Below are 17,384 nucleotides of genomic sequence, written 5' to 3'. Positions count from 1 at the left end.
AAATGGCAGAGGTACTTAATGACTTCTTTGTTTTGGTTTTCACCAAGAAGGTTGGTGGTGATTGGACATCTAACATAGTGCATGCCAGTTAAATGAGGTAGGATCAGAGGTTAAAATAGGGAACGAACAAGTTAAAGTTATCTAGACAAGTTAGATGTCTTCAAGTCACCAGGGCCTAATGAAATGCATCCTAGAATACTCAAGATGACTGAGGAGATATCTGAGCCATTAGTGATTATCTTTGAAATATCATGGAAGACGGGAAAGATTCCAGAAGACTGGAAAAGGGCAAAAATAGTGCCAATCTGGGGAATTACAGACCAGTCAGCTTAATTTCTGTACCTGGAAAGATAATGGATCAAATAATAAGTAATCACTTTGCAAACATCTAGAAGAAAATAAGGTGATAAGTAACAGCCAGCATGGATTTGTCAAGAACAAATCATGTCAAACCAACCTGATAGCTTTCTTTGACAGGGTAACAAGCCTGGTGGATGGGGGGAAGCAGTTGATGTGGTATATCTTGACTTCAGTAAAGCTTTTGATACTGTCTCACATGACCTTCTCATAAACAAACTAGGGAAAATACAACTGTAGATGGAGCTACTACAAGGTGGATGCACAACTGGTTAGAAAATCATTCCCAGAGAGTAGTTATCAGTGGTTCACAGTCATGCTGGAAGGGCATAACAAGTAGGGTCCCACTGGGATCAGTTCTGGGTCTGGTTCTGTTCAATATCTTCGTCAATGATTTAGATAATGGCATAGAGAGTACACTTATGAAGTTTACAGACAATATCAAGCTGGGAGGGGTTGCAAGTGCTTTGGAGGATAGGATTAAAATTCAAAATGATCTGGACAAACAGGAGAAATGGTCTGAAGTAAATAGGATGAAATTCAATAAGGATAAATGCAAAGTACTCCACTTAGGAAGGAACAATCAGTTGCACACATACAAAATGGGAAATGACAGCCTAGGAAGGAGTACTGCAGAAAAAAATCTGGGGTCATAGTAGATCACAAGCGAAATATGAGTCAATAGTGTAACACTGTTGCAAAAAAAAGTGAACATCATTCTGGGATGTATTCACAGGAATGTTCTAAGCAAGACACGAGAAGTAATTCTTCTGCTCTACTCTGCGCTGATTAGGCCTCAGCTGGAGTGTTGTGTCCAGTTCTGGCCACCACACTTCAGGAAAGATGTGGACGAATTGGAGAAAGTCAAGAGAAGAGCAACAAAAATGATTAAAGATCTAGAAAACATGACCTATGAGGGAAGATTGAAAAAAATTGAGTTTGTTTAGTCTGGAAAAGAGAAGACTTAGAGGGGACATAACAGTTTTCAGGTACCTAAAAAGTTCTTACAAAGAGGAGGGAGAAAAATTGTTCTTCTTAACCTGTGAGGATAAGACAAGAAGCAATGGGCTTAAATTACAGCAAGGGAGATTTAGGTTGGACATTACGAAAACCTTCCTAACTGTCAGAGTGGTTAAGCACTGGAATAAATTGCTTATAGGGAGGTTGTGGAATCTACATCACTGGAGATTTTTAAAAGCAGGTTAGACAAACACCTGCCAGGGATGGTCTAGATAATGCCTTGAGTGCAGGGGACTGGACTAGATGACTTCGAGGTCCTTTCCAGTGCTGTGATTCTACGGTTCAAAGGTTTCATGTCTAAAGTATATAACAGGGGTGGCCAAACTTACTGACCCTCTGAGCTGCCTACGATAATCTTCAGAAGTTTGAGAACTAGGGTGCACTTGCTAGGGCTCAGGGCTTCAGCCCCATGGGAGGCACCAGATGGAGCTTGGGGCTTCAGTCCCACTCCTGCTGAAGCCCCAAGCCCCAGCAGGTGTGCCCTACAGGACTGAAGGCCCGAGACCGCCCCCCCTCCATTAGGCAGAAGCTATGAGACTGCCGCTCCCTACTGGGCAGAAGCCCCTCCCCACCACTCCACTGCAAGGCAAAGGTCCCAAGATTCCCCCCCAACCCCTCCAGTCAGGTAAGTGGAGAATGTGGGGGACATGGGGGTCTCTGCGAGCCACATTTTAACAGTAAAAGAGCTGCATATTGCTCATGAGGCACAGTATGGCCACCCTGGTATATAAATCCCAGAAAAATATAATATATATTTAGAGAGAAAAACTAAATATCTGGAGTGGTGGGAGAGAGACCTGCAGGTAACCTGAATGGACATTGACTGCAAAAATCTCTAATATGACATTATGTTTTGGCTGATCTCATCTCAAGAAACTCAACTGACATTAATTTTTAAGATGTATGTCACTCAAAGAGAACAGACTAGAATTAGAATGGCCATGCCCTTAAAAACTTCACTGATTGGCATTTCATTTTACATCTGACACCAGTGACCCAAAGGACTAGATCCTCAGCTGGTGACTGATGTAGTTCTGTTAACTTCAATGGAGCTATGCCAATTTATACAAGTTGAGGATCTGGCCATATACTTTGGAGTGGCCATACTTAATGATGGGTCTCTCTCTCTGCCTTCATTTTGATTTCTTTTTTCAGTAGATCTTCAAGTCAATAGAACTATGCTGAGCTCGGGCTCCAGTCTGAGCACAAAACTTCTACACCGCAAATAAACAGCCCCTTAGCCTGAGCCTCACAAGCCAGAGCCAGATGGCCTGGGCCAGCCATGGGTTTTTAATTGCAGTGTAGACATACCCTTAAATACCTTAGGACCGATCAGCCCAGATTCTGATCCCATTTATAGTGAGATATATTGGGAGTAACTCATTTACTTAATGAGAATCTGGGCCCAGGTGAGTGAGGACAAGAGGGAAGCAGAAATAAACTGCATGAGTTTTTAGCTTTATGGGGTTTTTTTGGGAAAGTTTTGATTTTCCCCCCTAGAAAAATAAAAGCCTTACCAGCAGTTCATGCAGAGCTCTCATACGTGTGTGTGTGTGTCTCTCTCTTTATTTTTCCTGTATTGAATCAGCCTCACAGGAATTAGAGATGAAAAGTGACACTGCTGCAGCAAAGGTGCAAATGCAACTCAGAAAGAAAAGTGGCATCAATTTCAAAGTCTATAACTTGGTACGCTTCAATATCAAATGCTCAGTGGGAGGCCAAGAACTTCAATATTTATTGAGCACGTTATATTCTCTCATTACCCGAATACGTATTACGCTATAACACAAACATCTTGTATTCACGAAAGACAACAAATGGCATCTGTCATAAATATAAAGGGAAGGGTAAACCCCTTTGAAATCCCTCCTGGCCAGGGGAAAGCTCCTCTCACCTGTAAAGGGTTAAGAAGCTAAAGGTAACCTCGCTGGCACCTGACCAAAATGACCAATGAGGAGACAAGATACTTTCAAAAGCTGGGAGGAGGGAGAGAAACAAAGGGTCTGTGTCTGTCTGTAGTCGTCTTGGCCGGGGACAGAACAGGAATGGAGTCTTAGTAAGTAAGTAAGTAATCTAGCTTAGTAAGTAATTAATTACTTAGTAAGTAATTACTTAGTAAGTAATCTAGCTAGGTATGTGGTAGATTATGATTTCTTTAAATGGCTGAGAAAAGAATTGTGCTGAATAGAATAACTATTTCTGTCTGTGTATCTTTTTTGTAACTTAAGGTTTTGCCTAGAGGGGTTCTCTATGTTTTTGAATCTAATTACCCTGTAAGATATCTACCATCCTGATTTTACAGGGGGGATTTCTTTATTTCTATTTACTTCTATTTTTTATTAAAAGTCTTCTTGTAAAACACTGAATGCTTTTTCATTGTTCTCAGATCCAAGGGTTTGGGTCTGTGGTCACCTATGCAAATTGGTGAGGCTTTTTATCCAACATTTCCCAGGAAAGGGGGGGTGCAAGTGTTGGGAGGATTGTTCATTGTTCTTAAGATCCAAGGGTCTGGGTCTGTAGTCACCTAGGCAAATTGGTGAGGCTTTTTACCAAACCTTGTCCAGGAAGTGGGGTGCAAGGTTTTGGGAAGTATTTTGGGGGGAAGGACGCGTCCAAACAGCTCTTCCCCAGTAACCAGTATTAGTTTGGTGGTGGTAGCGGCCAGTCCAAGGATAACGGGTGTAATATTTTGTACCTTGGGGAAGTTTTGACCTAAGCTGGTAAAGATAAGCTTAGGAGGTTTTTCATGCAGGTCCCCACATCTGTACCCTAGAGTTCAGAGTGGGGGAGGAACCGTGACAGCATCACTTGAAATGTTGCATTAACATTCAGCTTAGCTTTGGTTGCCAGAATGAATGTATTAATTCATGAACCTTGAGGTCACAAGGTCTTCAGGCAAATACTCAAATTTACCCTTCTCATATATGTACAGTATTCACAAAACATATTAAATGTACACACTTCAGAATGAATAAATTGCAAAATAAATGCTGTCAGATGATCCACTAACCTTCTGCTGATTGTGTCAATTACCCTCTGCACAAGTAATTAAAATAATTTGCAACAATAGGGGATGAATATCAAATTAATCTCCGGTGCATGGTCATTGATGGGTAGCTAAGTAGCTGCACTTTAGGAGGATACTCTGAATATGACAAGAGATGTAATAAGAAGGATTTTCATCATATGGAACAGTTTAGCTTTTCTGGTATGTTAAATTTTTTGAATAATGTTACACTTAACACTTTTACACTTATCCAGGCTTGACTGGGAATTTACCATGAGCCAGCCAGACAGACACATTAGCAACTTTATGGCAGACTTCAGTGGATATCATCATCTTTAAAGAAAAGAAGGGATAATTGCAAGAAATTAAAAGATTACATCATTTTGAATTCACGTCAAAATATATTATTGATTCAGTTTTACAGCAATGATGGCTATTTATATTATTTATCCCGAGGGGTTTTTTTTTGTTGTTGTCGTGGCTCCTTTCACACCCTTTCCTGGAGTTAGAAGTAACTGATGAAACATTGTTTTTCTTTGTGTTCTGCTCTAAAAGAAAAAAGTATTTTAACACAGATTTCCTTGTCTTCCTACAACATTCTGTAGTATTGGTCAACAAGTCAGTCAGACTGACCCCAGTAAGGGTCAGAGTTGAGGTATTTAGCCATTTAGGGATGGTGTCAAGTCACATCAACTGAGCACGTGTCATGCAGTGCCAACTCAAGCTGCACTCCCTTCAGTGGAAGTTGTGTATCCTAAGGTACAATCCCTCCTAGAGAACTGTAGCAAGGCGACAACTCTCCGGTCCTCGGAATTAGCTCTCCAGCCTACAGAGCACCCTGCCGCTGGCCCTTTACCCTGGGGTTCTGCCCCCTGGCAGTGTCCCCACACTCTGGGTCTCCCCTCCCAGGGGAACCCCCAGCCCTCTAAACCCACCTTGCCTCAGTGGCTACTGCCAGTCATCATCTGGCTCCCACTCACTGGGGCAGACTACAGTCTGTAAAGGCCACTCATCATTGGCAAGGAGGTTAGGACCTGCTGCCTTTGCCTATCCTCAGGTTGCCCCTCTGCAGCCCCAGTACCTTTTGGTCTTCACCAAGGCCTGCAGCCTGGGGATTTACCAGGCTGGAGCTGCTGAGCTGAGCTTCCTCCAGTACTGGAGAGAGACTCCTACAGCTTCTGGCCCACAGCCCTTTTATAAGGGCCAGCTGGGCCCCCACACCTGTGGTCACCTACATTTTCAGCTTCCCCTAGCTGTTCTCACTCCTCTTCCCCCAGCCACACCCCTCTCCAGGGCTGGTTTTACTATTGGCTCCCCAGGGCAGCCCTCGCCCAGGGCTGTTTTAACCCCTTCAGGGCCAGAGCAGGGTGACCACTCCACTACAGGAACACAGACAGATTCTGTCAAATCAGCTTCAATGCAGCTACACCAATATTAAACAGCTGGCGAGCTGGCCAATATATAGAAGAGGCACGCAACATGTGAAAGTGGGTAGCCAGGCAGGAACCATTCTCAGAAAAGATCAAAAATTTTACTCGTGTGCCCACTGAGGCATTTTTAAAATGTTTTTGATCAAAACTTGTGAAATGAGTTTCAGTTTAGCTGCAACTTAAATATAAGTGTATATTGACAATGGTATTCAAGTCTCTTAAAAATAGAGAACATGTTATCTATAATTAGCAAAACTCCATAACCAAATAATCCTGAACTTTGAGAAAGATTAGATCTGGATCTGGACTTTGTGGTTCTGGCCCATCGTTGCTTTTAAAGGATGTCTGTGGCTGGATTAGGTAGGAGAGGAGGAGGAAATGTAGATGGAGAACATAAAGGTTTTCTTCTGGCCAGAAGAGTCCTCTCATGGAAAGGAAAATGGGGTAGGGGAAAATATGCAAGGAAGAAACACAGTCTTGATTGAAGTGAAGCATGTACATGCTGTGCCCTAAATTTCCTATGCCACTTTAATGGACTGGCATGGCTGTCACTATTAAAATCCTGTGTGTGCCTGAAGTACTTAGCAATTATGCAGTCCTATTCATCTTCTAATCACAACAACTATGAGGCAGCTAAGTATTATTCCAGTTTTACAGATGAGAAAACCAAGGCAGAGACAGATTGTTATGATGTCCCCAATTCAGTAAAGCATCTAACACATGTAACTTTAAGCACCTGAGTGCTTCCATTGATGTCATGAGCTTTAAGTTAGGCACAACCTTAACTACATTGCTGCATCCAGACCTAAGTGATTAATGCAAGTCCAGGAAGGGAATTGGTGGAAGAGCTGGGATTAGAATTCTGGATTTCCTAATAGTCTTATGCTCAGTCCATTAAAAGACATTGGCATGCCTTAACTGTAACAACTCCTGTCATAAATATAAAGGAAAGTGTAACACTTTCCTGTATACAGTACTATAAAATCCCTCCTGGCCAGAGGCACAAAATACTTTTACCTGTAAAGGGTTAAGAAGCTTGGTCCTTTTGTCACCTGACCAAAAGGACCAATAAGGGGACAAGATACTTTCAAATCTCGGGGGTGAGGGGAAGGTTTTGGTCTGTCTGTTCTGTGTGCTTGCCGGACACAGATCAAGGAAGCAAGCAAGCAAGCAATCCAACTCCATTAGAATTAGTAAGTACTAGCAAGGGAATGTGTTAGCTTATTTTTGTTTTGGCTTGGGATTTTCTCTGTTGTGAGAGGAAGGTGTATTCCTGGTTTTCTTTTTGTAACTTTAAAGTTTGGCCCAGAGGGAAACCCTCTGTGTTTTTGAATCTGATTGCCCTGTAAGATTATCTTCCTTTCTAATTTTACAGAGGTGCTTCTTTTACCTTTTTCCTTTCTGATAACGTTCTCTTTCTTTTAGAATCTGATTGGGGTTTTTTAGTGTCCTAAAAAAACCGAACTTTGGTCTGTGCTCATCTTGTTTATTCTCAAGCCTCCCCAGGAAAGGGGTGTGGGCATTTGGGGGGATATTAGGGAGGAGTAGGAACTCCAAATGGTCCTTCCCTGAGTTTGTCTAAATCACTTGGTGGTGGCAGCATTACCTAATCCAAGGTACAAGGGAGAATTTGTGCCTTGGGGATTTTTTAACCTAAGATGGTAGAAATAAGCTTAGGGGGTCTTTCATGCGGGTCCCCATGTCTGTACCCTAGAGTTCAGAGTGGTGAGGGAACCTTGACAACTCCCTTAACTTGATATTCCTTTAATGACAACTTTAAGGTTTAATAGACTTTAACTCACTGTCAGCTCACATTCTGAAATAACCCACAAAGAATTTATCTACTCAACTAATAGGCCTGGCACATTATTTATGAGAAGGCTGGCAATAAAGGCAAAAGAAATGTTACAATCTTATTGTTTATAAAAGTTAGAGAACAAAATTCCATGTGTGTGTGTATGTGTGTGTGTGTGTGTGTGTGTGTGTACATGAGTTGGCTGTTCTTGCACCCTCGCATGCCTGGGGTGCCTCTGCCTTGCCCTTTATTCTTCCTCTGACAGGCCCTTTTACAGAGACTCCACACCCTTGCTCTTCCAATCACCACTCTTCTTGGGGTGTGAGTTTATTCAGACAAATGACTCAAAAGTAAAACTCAAAGTCCCAAAAATCTGTCCTAAGGCAGAGCCTAGGTTCCTTCATAGAGACCCTCAGATCCCAGGTTCCTTCGTAGAGTCATTTTTTATGAGCTCTTAGAGAGAGACCCACCCTGGGGTTTGGCTTACAGCTGTTCTGCTCAGAGCTGACTCCCTTGTAGACCCCCGAAAGTAATCCGCCTCAAACAAATTATTCAGCTCTCTTATAAGGAGGAACCAAATGCTTGAGGGTCCCTCTCTGTGCCACATATCTCTGGTTAGTTCATTTAGCAAACCTGCTCCAGGCTTCAAGCCTCCTGCAGGTTACTCCCTCGCTCGCTCTGCTCTTTCACAGTGGGTCAAACAGAACAAATTCTTTGCTGTTCTTCTTCCAGATTTCCGATGTCTTTAAAACACCCTCCCCCCACAAAAAGGACAAATTAGTATATCTTGTTACAAACAGGTGCTGTGGTATTTTCCATCACCCATTATACAATTAATATGTTCTCTATGGGTGAAATCCTGGCCCCACTGAAGTCAATGAGAGTTTGGCCATGGACTTCACTGGGACCAGGATTTCATGCCATGTATTTTGTGTGTCTATAGAGGATGGATACATAATCTGTAGTGTGTACATTTTCTTATATAGGCCCCCTTCCTGCAAACACTTAGGCCTCGTCTACACTAATGCTGTAAGTCGATCTAAGTTATGCTGGTTAAGTTATGTAAGTTATGTAACTTAAGTCAACATAACTTCCATTGACTTAAAGCGGCGTCTGCACTGCGCTATGTCAATGGGAAACGCTTTCCCATTGACATATCTTCCACCTCTCTGTGAAGTTTTTTAATTAAGTTGACAGGAGAGGGCTCTCCCATTGACTTATCACATCTTGAGAGGCACCAGTTTAGCCCGGATTGCAAAATTAAGATCTGGTTTACAAAGATTCCAATGTTTGACTGTCTAGATCCATGGTTATGGTTTGGGCCATTAGGAAAAAACGTCATTTGAAAATGTGGGTCTAGATTCTTATGCACATGCTTAATTTTACTCATGTAACTAATCCTTTTAATTTGGACTGCTATGGAACTACACATGGCTGTAAAGTTAAGCATGTGCCTAAGTGTTGCAGGATTGGTACCATGATATTTCAGCAGCCAACTTTGTATAGAACTAACAGAACTAGTTTACAAAGTTCACTATCTCTATTATTAGGTACAGTATATACATAGCCTAGCATAATGAGGCCTTGATCCAGATTGTGGCCTCTAAGTACTAACCTAATTTAAAAATTAAATAATCATAGTTTGGCTTTGTCTAGTTTTTACTTGTTTCTTCTTCCTGCTCTCTCTTGCTCTCTCTCACACACTCTCTTGGTTCACTCCTTTTTTATTCCTTGTCAGTGGTCGGCCTGAAGCAAAACATCTGGATCCTGCCTGGGTGTTAGGAATCCAAATTAGAGTCTAGACCCACATTTTCAAATGGCTTTTTTCCTAATGGCCCAAACCATAACCAAGGACCTAGACAGTGTCAGACATTGGAATCTTTGTAAACCAGATCTTCATTTTGCAATTTGAAACTCTCTCTCTCTTTCCTTCTGTGTCTGGCTGTTCCTTTCCCTCAAATTAATTGAAATTACACTGAACCCCATGCTTAATTCATGCCAGGGCTTGCCAGGGCTGAGCCCTGGCACCTCTAGGCTTGCCCCAGCACTTCTGGGCTTGCTGCATCAGTTATGAAAGCGAAAAAATTGCTTGAGCCCTGGCAGCTAATTGCTTGAGCCCCAGCACCTATTTCATTACAAATTAAAAACTGGTTGAATCCCTGAAATCCTGATCTAAATATATGTCACTGAGAATAGATTTTTGCTCCTAGTTCTTTGCAGCAGACAGTGGTGCCACCTCTGTTCCCTTTGGCCCCCTCTTATCTCAGGAATATGTAAGATGAAGAGGTGGCCAGGATGTGACTCTTACTATCTATTGTTTCAATCCTTCAAAGATTTAAGTGGGTACGTAATCATCGGAATTCTGAGTAATCCCATTGAAGTAGCAGAGATGGTTGGAAAATGGGCTCCCCCCCTCCTGTGGAAAATTTCAATAACAATTTTTAAAAAATGGGAGTTGTTGGTCAGATGCCTCATGTTCCCATTCTCCTCTGTAGGTCAGACTTGGTGGTGGGACTTCATCACTCATGATGCCCCATGGTCTCACCTCTTGGTGAAACACAGGTGGCTATGATGAATCATTCAAGATGTAGTCTGGCTAGAATGTCCAGCCCATAGAGGAAAATGGGAACATGAAAAGAAACCATGAGGCACTGCGGTGCAAAATCCTAATTGAAATATTTCAATTCTGGGGCATTTGGTTTTTCAGTCAAAACATCAAAATTTTCCTCAGAAAGCGATAACTTTTAGTGAAAAATCTTTAGTCCCCATACCCCCAAAATAGTGTCAATGGAAAATTTTCGACCAGCACCAGCCAACAGGACTACTCACAGTGCATAAAGTTCAATAAGTGCCTAAGTCTTTGTAGGATCAAAACAAAGAAATTACTTGTTCAGCCCAGGTTAATTATATGTTTTTTTATAATCTTCCTTGAAAACTGTCTTATTCAATTTTAATTCTAAAAAAAGGATACTTATTGCAAAAAATATTGATGTAGATGCTATTTTACCTGTGAAACAAAGTAAGGAAAGCTTGAGAATTTGGCTGTCTTAAATATAATTATTAGTTTGTACTATTGTAGATATCTGGCTGCTTCAGGGAACTGAGACACTAATCTTGCATTATAGGAGCTTTGCCATGGACTTCAGTGTGTGTGGGATCATGCCTGGGAGAGAGGCTTTAGAGACTTCTGCCTCTACATTACTCATGCTCTAGGAACATAGATAAAGCTGCATGATGTTGTATTACTTGAGAAATAGTATGTAATCATTTAATTAAAGGGAGTATAGTAATGCATCGGAGCAAATTTATAATTACATGTTCAGTTTTAACTGGAATTTTCTAACTTCTGAGTGTGTAACTGTGAAGCCAACATTGCATTAACGTAGTTCCTTCATTTAGTTTTCTATTATACTGTATCTATAGATATATATACAGAGACACAAAATGAATGAGTGTGAATAATGCATTATACATTATATATATATATGCATATTGCATTATTTACACACATATGCAAAATGAGAGGGTTAGTAAAGAAAGCTATTTCCAAAACACCTAGAAGGAACAAACGTTTTATTCTGAAGCTTGATGAAACATTTTGTGTTTTGAATTTCTAAAGTGAAATATAAAATTTGCATCTCACTTACAAACATTAAAAATAAACTTCCTAACAAAAACAGAATTTCAGTTGCGGAATCCAATGCTATCTATTTTAATTTCTAAAGCAAAAGGCAATGATCTCACATAAAATTAGTTTTTGTCTCTAAGAGAACATGTAGGTTTTTATAACAAAAACACAAAAGGTGTACTGTATGCACTGGATTTCCCTGTTGCAAATCAAACAGAAGGGCATGAAATTAGCAAATTTCAGATACCGGTATTTTAGAAATGTAAAACCCAATCACGTCATCCTTACTCAAGACTGGAATGTAATCGGAGTTTTGCCTGAGGAAGAACTGCAGGATTGGGTACTTCTCTTGTCTTTCAATATTAACTCAAGCTTTGTTATATATGTGAAGTGCTGTGACAGCTAATATTGAAGAGAAAATACAGAACAAGTGTTAAATTCCCCTGGAAATTTATGTGAATTTAATTTTTTTCAGGTGGATCGCTGATGCACAAAAAATGTTAATATCAGTGATAATTATACACTGTAATTAATGACTCACCAGTGCCCATCAGGAAGTTCATATGAATACATAAATAAATATTGACCAAATTAAGCATCTGATACTGCACCCACAAAACATATTGGAACATTAGTTAACAGCTTGGCAGTATTTTTTAAGTGAGATAAAAGCAGGAGATAATTTGGATAACTAATGCCAAAATTCAGTCTGGGCGGACATCTCACAAAAGGCTGACAATTTCCATCTCCCTCAAAACATTTCAGGAACCTATTTTTTTCTCTGCCCTACTTGCTTAATTTTCATCTGCATATTTTTTTTTTCAGAGGTGAAAACAAGGTGGGAAATTAGAAACTCTAGAAGGCTGTGATGGTTTTTACTTCTCTAAACTGAGAATACATTAACTTCTGCTTGTTAAAGCACAGAGCACTTTCCAATACTTTAAAATGTTTCAAGGCTGTAAAATAGCTAAAACTATACAGTAAACAAGAAATTCAAGGCAAAAAGATAAAGAGAATCTCTCTCGCATTTTGCTATAGATGTGCAGGATTCTAATTATTTCATGAAAAACATTTTGGAATACAGCAGATCGCAAATAAAGATATTGTTACGGCTGCTTCATCAGGTTGTTTCCTCTGTATTAATTTCCCGAAGCCATCACTGTGCTGAGCATATAAAGTCTGGGTGCTATGACAATAACCATTTGCCTACATTGCTATTCAGGCCTGAGCAATGAAAAAGTACGAATTGCGAGACAGAAGACAAAACCTCTCTGCTAATGCGAAAGTGCCATGGATTCACAGCTTTCCATTATAAACAGCTGAATGAATTTCCTGGGTCAAGACTACTATATTTGATTGAACTCAGCACTGAATAATCTCTGCTTGAGCTTTCCAACAGCATGTTTGTCGGGCAATGACGGAAAATTGCACAGGCATAAGGAAGAGTATATTACTGTGAAGTTTTCACCATTGAATTTTCTCTCCTTTCTTTCCATCAGTGGGTGGGGTTCTCAGGGGATTGTAGCATTTCAGTGATTCCTGAAGCTTTAGGATAACCTATTTCACAGAAATGAGAAAACATGTATAAACCCAGTGCTGATACTGCTGTAATCTAGCCCAGCTGTGTGCTCTCTCTCTCTCAGTCTCTGTGCCTGGTACTTGCCTGTGTGTGTGTGTGAGAAGTTCTGAGAGAGTCACCAGGTAATGGCGCACTCCAAGGCTCCTGCAGGATGTGTGGTCACTTTAAATGGACTGCTGAGGTTTAACTCTTTGTACTCACACCAGTGGGAAACCATTCATGCAGAGGCTCCACACCTCTGAGTCTCTTGCAGTCCCCCTTACTCCTGACAACAGGGCTCCAGTGCATCCATGCTGAAAAGGCTACCACAGCCAGTGGCATCTCTCTTTAAAGAGAACCCCTTCCCCCAGTACAGAGAGAGTGGGATAACAGAAGGATAATCTACTGCGGGGCTGTGTTATCTTTCCATCCTGAGCCAGTAGTGAGATGATGCAGGCCTCCAGACATGCTCGCCCCTCTCTTGGCCCACCCACTCTCCATGTTTGTTACCAATGGGAATTACTCCTGTTCAGTTTCCAGGATGAAGAGATAGTGACCAGAAGTTAGGACCAAATCTTGCTTGCACTGAAGTCAATGGCAAAATTCCTTTCAACCCCATTAGGGTCTGGATCTGGCTCTTAAGGATTGAAATCAAATCTTCGTAAGCTTGCATGTAAATTATTTACCAGTGAAGGAATCAATCTTAAAACCCACAAATTTAATTGCACAATATTTTTCAAATGCCTCAAGATTTCTGACATGCCTTTGCATTCCAAGGGACCACAACTCCTCTGCAGTTCTCTCTGCACTGGAGAACCCCCATTCAGGGGATGATCTCAGGGCTACAGCATCTGGGAAGAGCTCCAGGGGCATGGCTTCAAAGGAGTTGTGCTCTCAAGGAGCCGTGAAAAGCAGCAGAGAGCATTGACTCTCCTGTGGATCCCAGATATCAGTGGGATTTTGGGGTGGTGCCATGCCCATTCTGCAGGGAGACAAACACTGCCATCCACAAGTGAACTATTTTGGGGAAATTGTGCAAGCAACCATCTGTGAGGATGTCTGCAGGTAACCTTCTGGCATCTCCTTCACAGGGTTCTACTGTCTTTGTATGGATGGACAGAATGAAGAATGCCAGCCAGTGCTCCCCTGTTGTATAGCTGCACACCACTCATTACTATGGGCAGTGTCTAAATGGTACATCTTAGCCCTCATTGTAGAATAAAGGATGTTTCCAGTTCACCAAAGCATTTAGGCGTCAACCTGATCCACAGCTCATTGAAATCAAAGTCTTCTTCCACTTCAGTGTTCAGTTCAATGAGCATTGGATCAAGTCCCATGTGCTTAGCCTTAATCAATGACTTTGAGACTTAACCACATGCTTAAAGTTAAGCACATGTTTAAGCACTTCGCAGAATAGGGATGGACTTAAGCAGATACTTTAAGTTAAGCAGAAATTCTTAAGTGCTTTGCTGAATTCATGGAACAAGCAATTCTGGAAATGGCTTGCTGACTTCACTGCAACTATTCCTACATGCATTTTGTCATTTGTCCAGTACTATGTATTTTGGTGCATTATTTTTTGCTTACATTCCATTATGCTGAACTAGGAATAATGATGGAGATAAGGACTAATTACAAGTACACTTCATTGTAAATTAAAAATGAAACAATAAAATATGCAGTGTACCCAAGTAAAGGCTTCAGGTGAGTACTTTGTAAATTATTCATCTATATAAACCACTATTCGTTAAGGGACTGTTTACAAGTCTCTCAAAATTACTGAGCTTGCTGGAATATCTTCTCTCTCTCCGCCATGAACTGCCGAGTGAGTCAGCGACACAGGCAGGGCGAGGTTTTCAGGACTTATTTTTGCTTACAGGCATTAGCAGCTATTAAATTAATTCTCTTCATTTCATATTTGATACAGAAGATGGAAAATGTATAGGGAAAAGTACATCCTCATGATGCCTTAACCCATTAACTTTTGAGGATACTTTGTACTGGAAAGGAATGTTGTCATTTCAGTTTTACTCTCCTTCTTAACTTTGGCTTCAGTGGGACAGCTTAAATAAGTAAGGGTTTGTAGGAATTCATCCTTATATTGCAATGTGACCACAAATTGATTTAGCTGCAAGAAGCCACTCATCTAGGAAGTGCATTTCAGGGTCCTGGCAAGAGTTTCTGGATGGGTCTGTGATAGATCTGTATGGATAACTAATGTAAACCACTAAAAATCACTTTTATATTCATTCCTCTTGGTTTCCTGGACACGTTTTTGAGGGAAGGGGAAAAGAAACATAGGAATGCCGCTTCTAAATACGAAGAAAATAATCACACTGAGTATCACAAAACACGACACACAGAATTAGCCATGGGCTAAACTGCTATTAGTTACACCGATAAAAATATGCAATAATTCTATGTTGGAGACAATGGAATTATTCTGGATTTAAGTAGGTGAATTTAGCCCATTGTCTCTTGCCTTGTGATATGCAGCTTCAATAATTCCCTTGTCCTCTGGACATCTGGAGTGAGTCAAAGGCTCTAATATAACTTAAGGGAAGGGACTATTTCACTTCTGTCAGAGGCTGCTGCAGCATCACTTTACCTCCAGCGTAGCGTAGGTACACTGTTCCCTTCAGAATTTCCATTGCTGCCTTTCCACTCAACAGCTTGTAAGATAGACGGACAGCAAATGTTGCACACTCTCTCTCTCTTCGCAGCCTAGAATCATAAAAACATCATCACTACACTGCATCCTCCAGTTTCTGTTAGGCCTAGTGTTTCAAATAGTGACATAACACTCAGGAATATGGGAACTAACCACCTACAAGAAATTCCAAAGTGGGGAGGACATTCACAAGGGCACTAAGCAGTGGATTTGTCAGTCTCCCCCACAATGTCATTAAATTAGTCTCCTCTTAAATAGAGAATAGCTCCTGCCCACTGGCACTGGCAAAACACCTACAATTAAACCACACAGAGGCAGGGTTATAAGATAGTGGATTCTCTCATCCACTTGTCAGTTGTTAATGAGGCCTCTGTGTACCAGTGTGACAAGGAAACAACATGCTTTTGTCTGCAGTTTTTCTCCAGTGAACCAAAATCCTAAAACTCACATGGTGTTTGAGAATCCTTGCTAAAATATTCTCCCATCTGGAGCGCTATAATGTAATATTGCTTGAAGTGCCATCAGTTCTAACCTTGCTCCAAATGTGGATCTCATCCAGAACACCTTTCTGAATGTGGTCAGTGCAGATGGGAAAATTACTAGAGCAGAAAAAGATGATTCCCAGTTTCCTGCTTCTGAATTATTACCCTTCAGAGAGAGCGAGAGAGATCTATGCTGGCATTTACAGTTCCGCTTTTACCTGGGGCATATATTACCCAACTACAGGGCCTTGTTGCAGAAATATTATTGTGATATCCACATACACAGTCCTGGAGCTTGAATATTCCTCATGTCCTGCTAGGAAGTTTGTCTTTTTCAGGAACTCGGGCCTCAGTTCTCCACTACATCCAAATGCAGCTCAGACATAGGGGAGAACAGAAGTTACAGGGAATTGGTTGTAGCTCCCTGGTCCTCAGCAGCTCAGCCCCGGCAAAATTTAAAACAGCAGGGGATCACTCTAACTTTCATGACTGGCGTACCAGTGGAGGTCAGCCTCACCACCTTGGGGCTCCCCCCACCCCAGCCCTACCCTGCGCCTTCCTCCTCCTCACACTGGACCAGCCATACACGAGCAGAGAATCCAACAACAGGGCAGGAATTTACTGCTATGAACCTATGGCCAGTTTTTAAAGCCACTTTTAACACAGCACAAGCTGACCTTAGGAGCTCAGCGAATCAAACCGTCAGTGTGGAGCTCACCCTGCAGGGCGAGATATCTTCACCAAAACAGGTGGGACTTTGCAGCCCCAAGACTAATCAGAATAACCTATTTGTAGCCCACTATATTTGTAACCATATCATGTAGAAGTAGTTGCATTGATTCAATAGCTGTATATCATGCCATCAATCTTTAAGCAGAACTCTTCACTGAAGTCAATGAGAAATTCTGCTTAAAATTCAATTGTATGATATAGCCCATAATTAAGGTAAAACCTCTTGATCCCTTTCATGAGCAGTTACTCAACAAGGCATCCCACTGCCTATTCATGCACATTAACCCTCGCCAATTCAGGTAGGGTCCTCACAGTCTGGTCCTAACTAAAGCTAATAGGAACACTTACAAATCCAGCCAAATATTATATATATATCTACAGGGATCTCACTGAAACCATTTCTTCCATTCTGAAATATGCTACAGTTTGAGTCAATTTCCCTCAACACAAAATGGGGAATACTGGTAGAATCAGAGCCAACCCATGCATGCCGATAGTGGGGGGGCAGAATGAGGGCAGCTGGCTTCGGCAGTGTTACTGAGCATGCTCAGTCCATGTGAGTACAAACCAAGCAGAAAATGGCGAGGAGGGGCAGATTTGGCGACAGTGCAACATTTTCTAAATTCAGATTTCATTGGCGAAATTATTGAGGTAAAAAAACCTGAAAAAAATCAAAATATTTTATTTTGCAATTTTCTAAACAA

This window comes from Lepidochelys kempii, chromosome 1 (genome assembly GCF_965140265.1).
Source record: "Lepidochelys kempii isolate rLepKem1 chromosome 1, rLepKem1.hap2, whole genome shotgun sequence".
Lineage (NCBI taxonomy): Eukaryota > Metazoa > Chordata > Testudines > Cheloniidae > Lepidochelys > Lepidochelys kempii.
The sequence above is the reverse complement of the archived record's forward strand: the minus strand, read 5'-3'. Positions refer to the sequence as shown.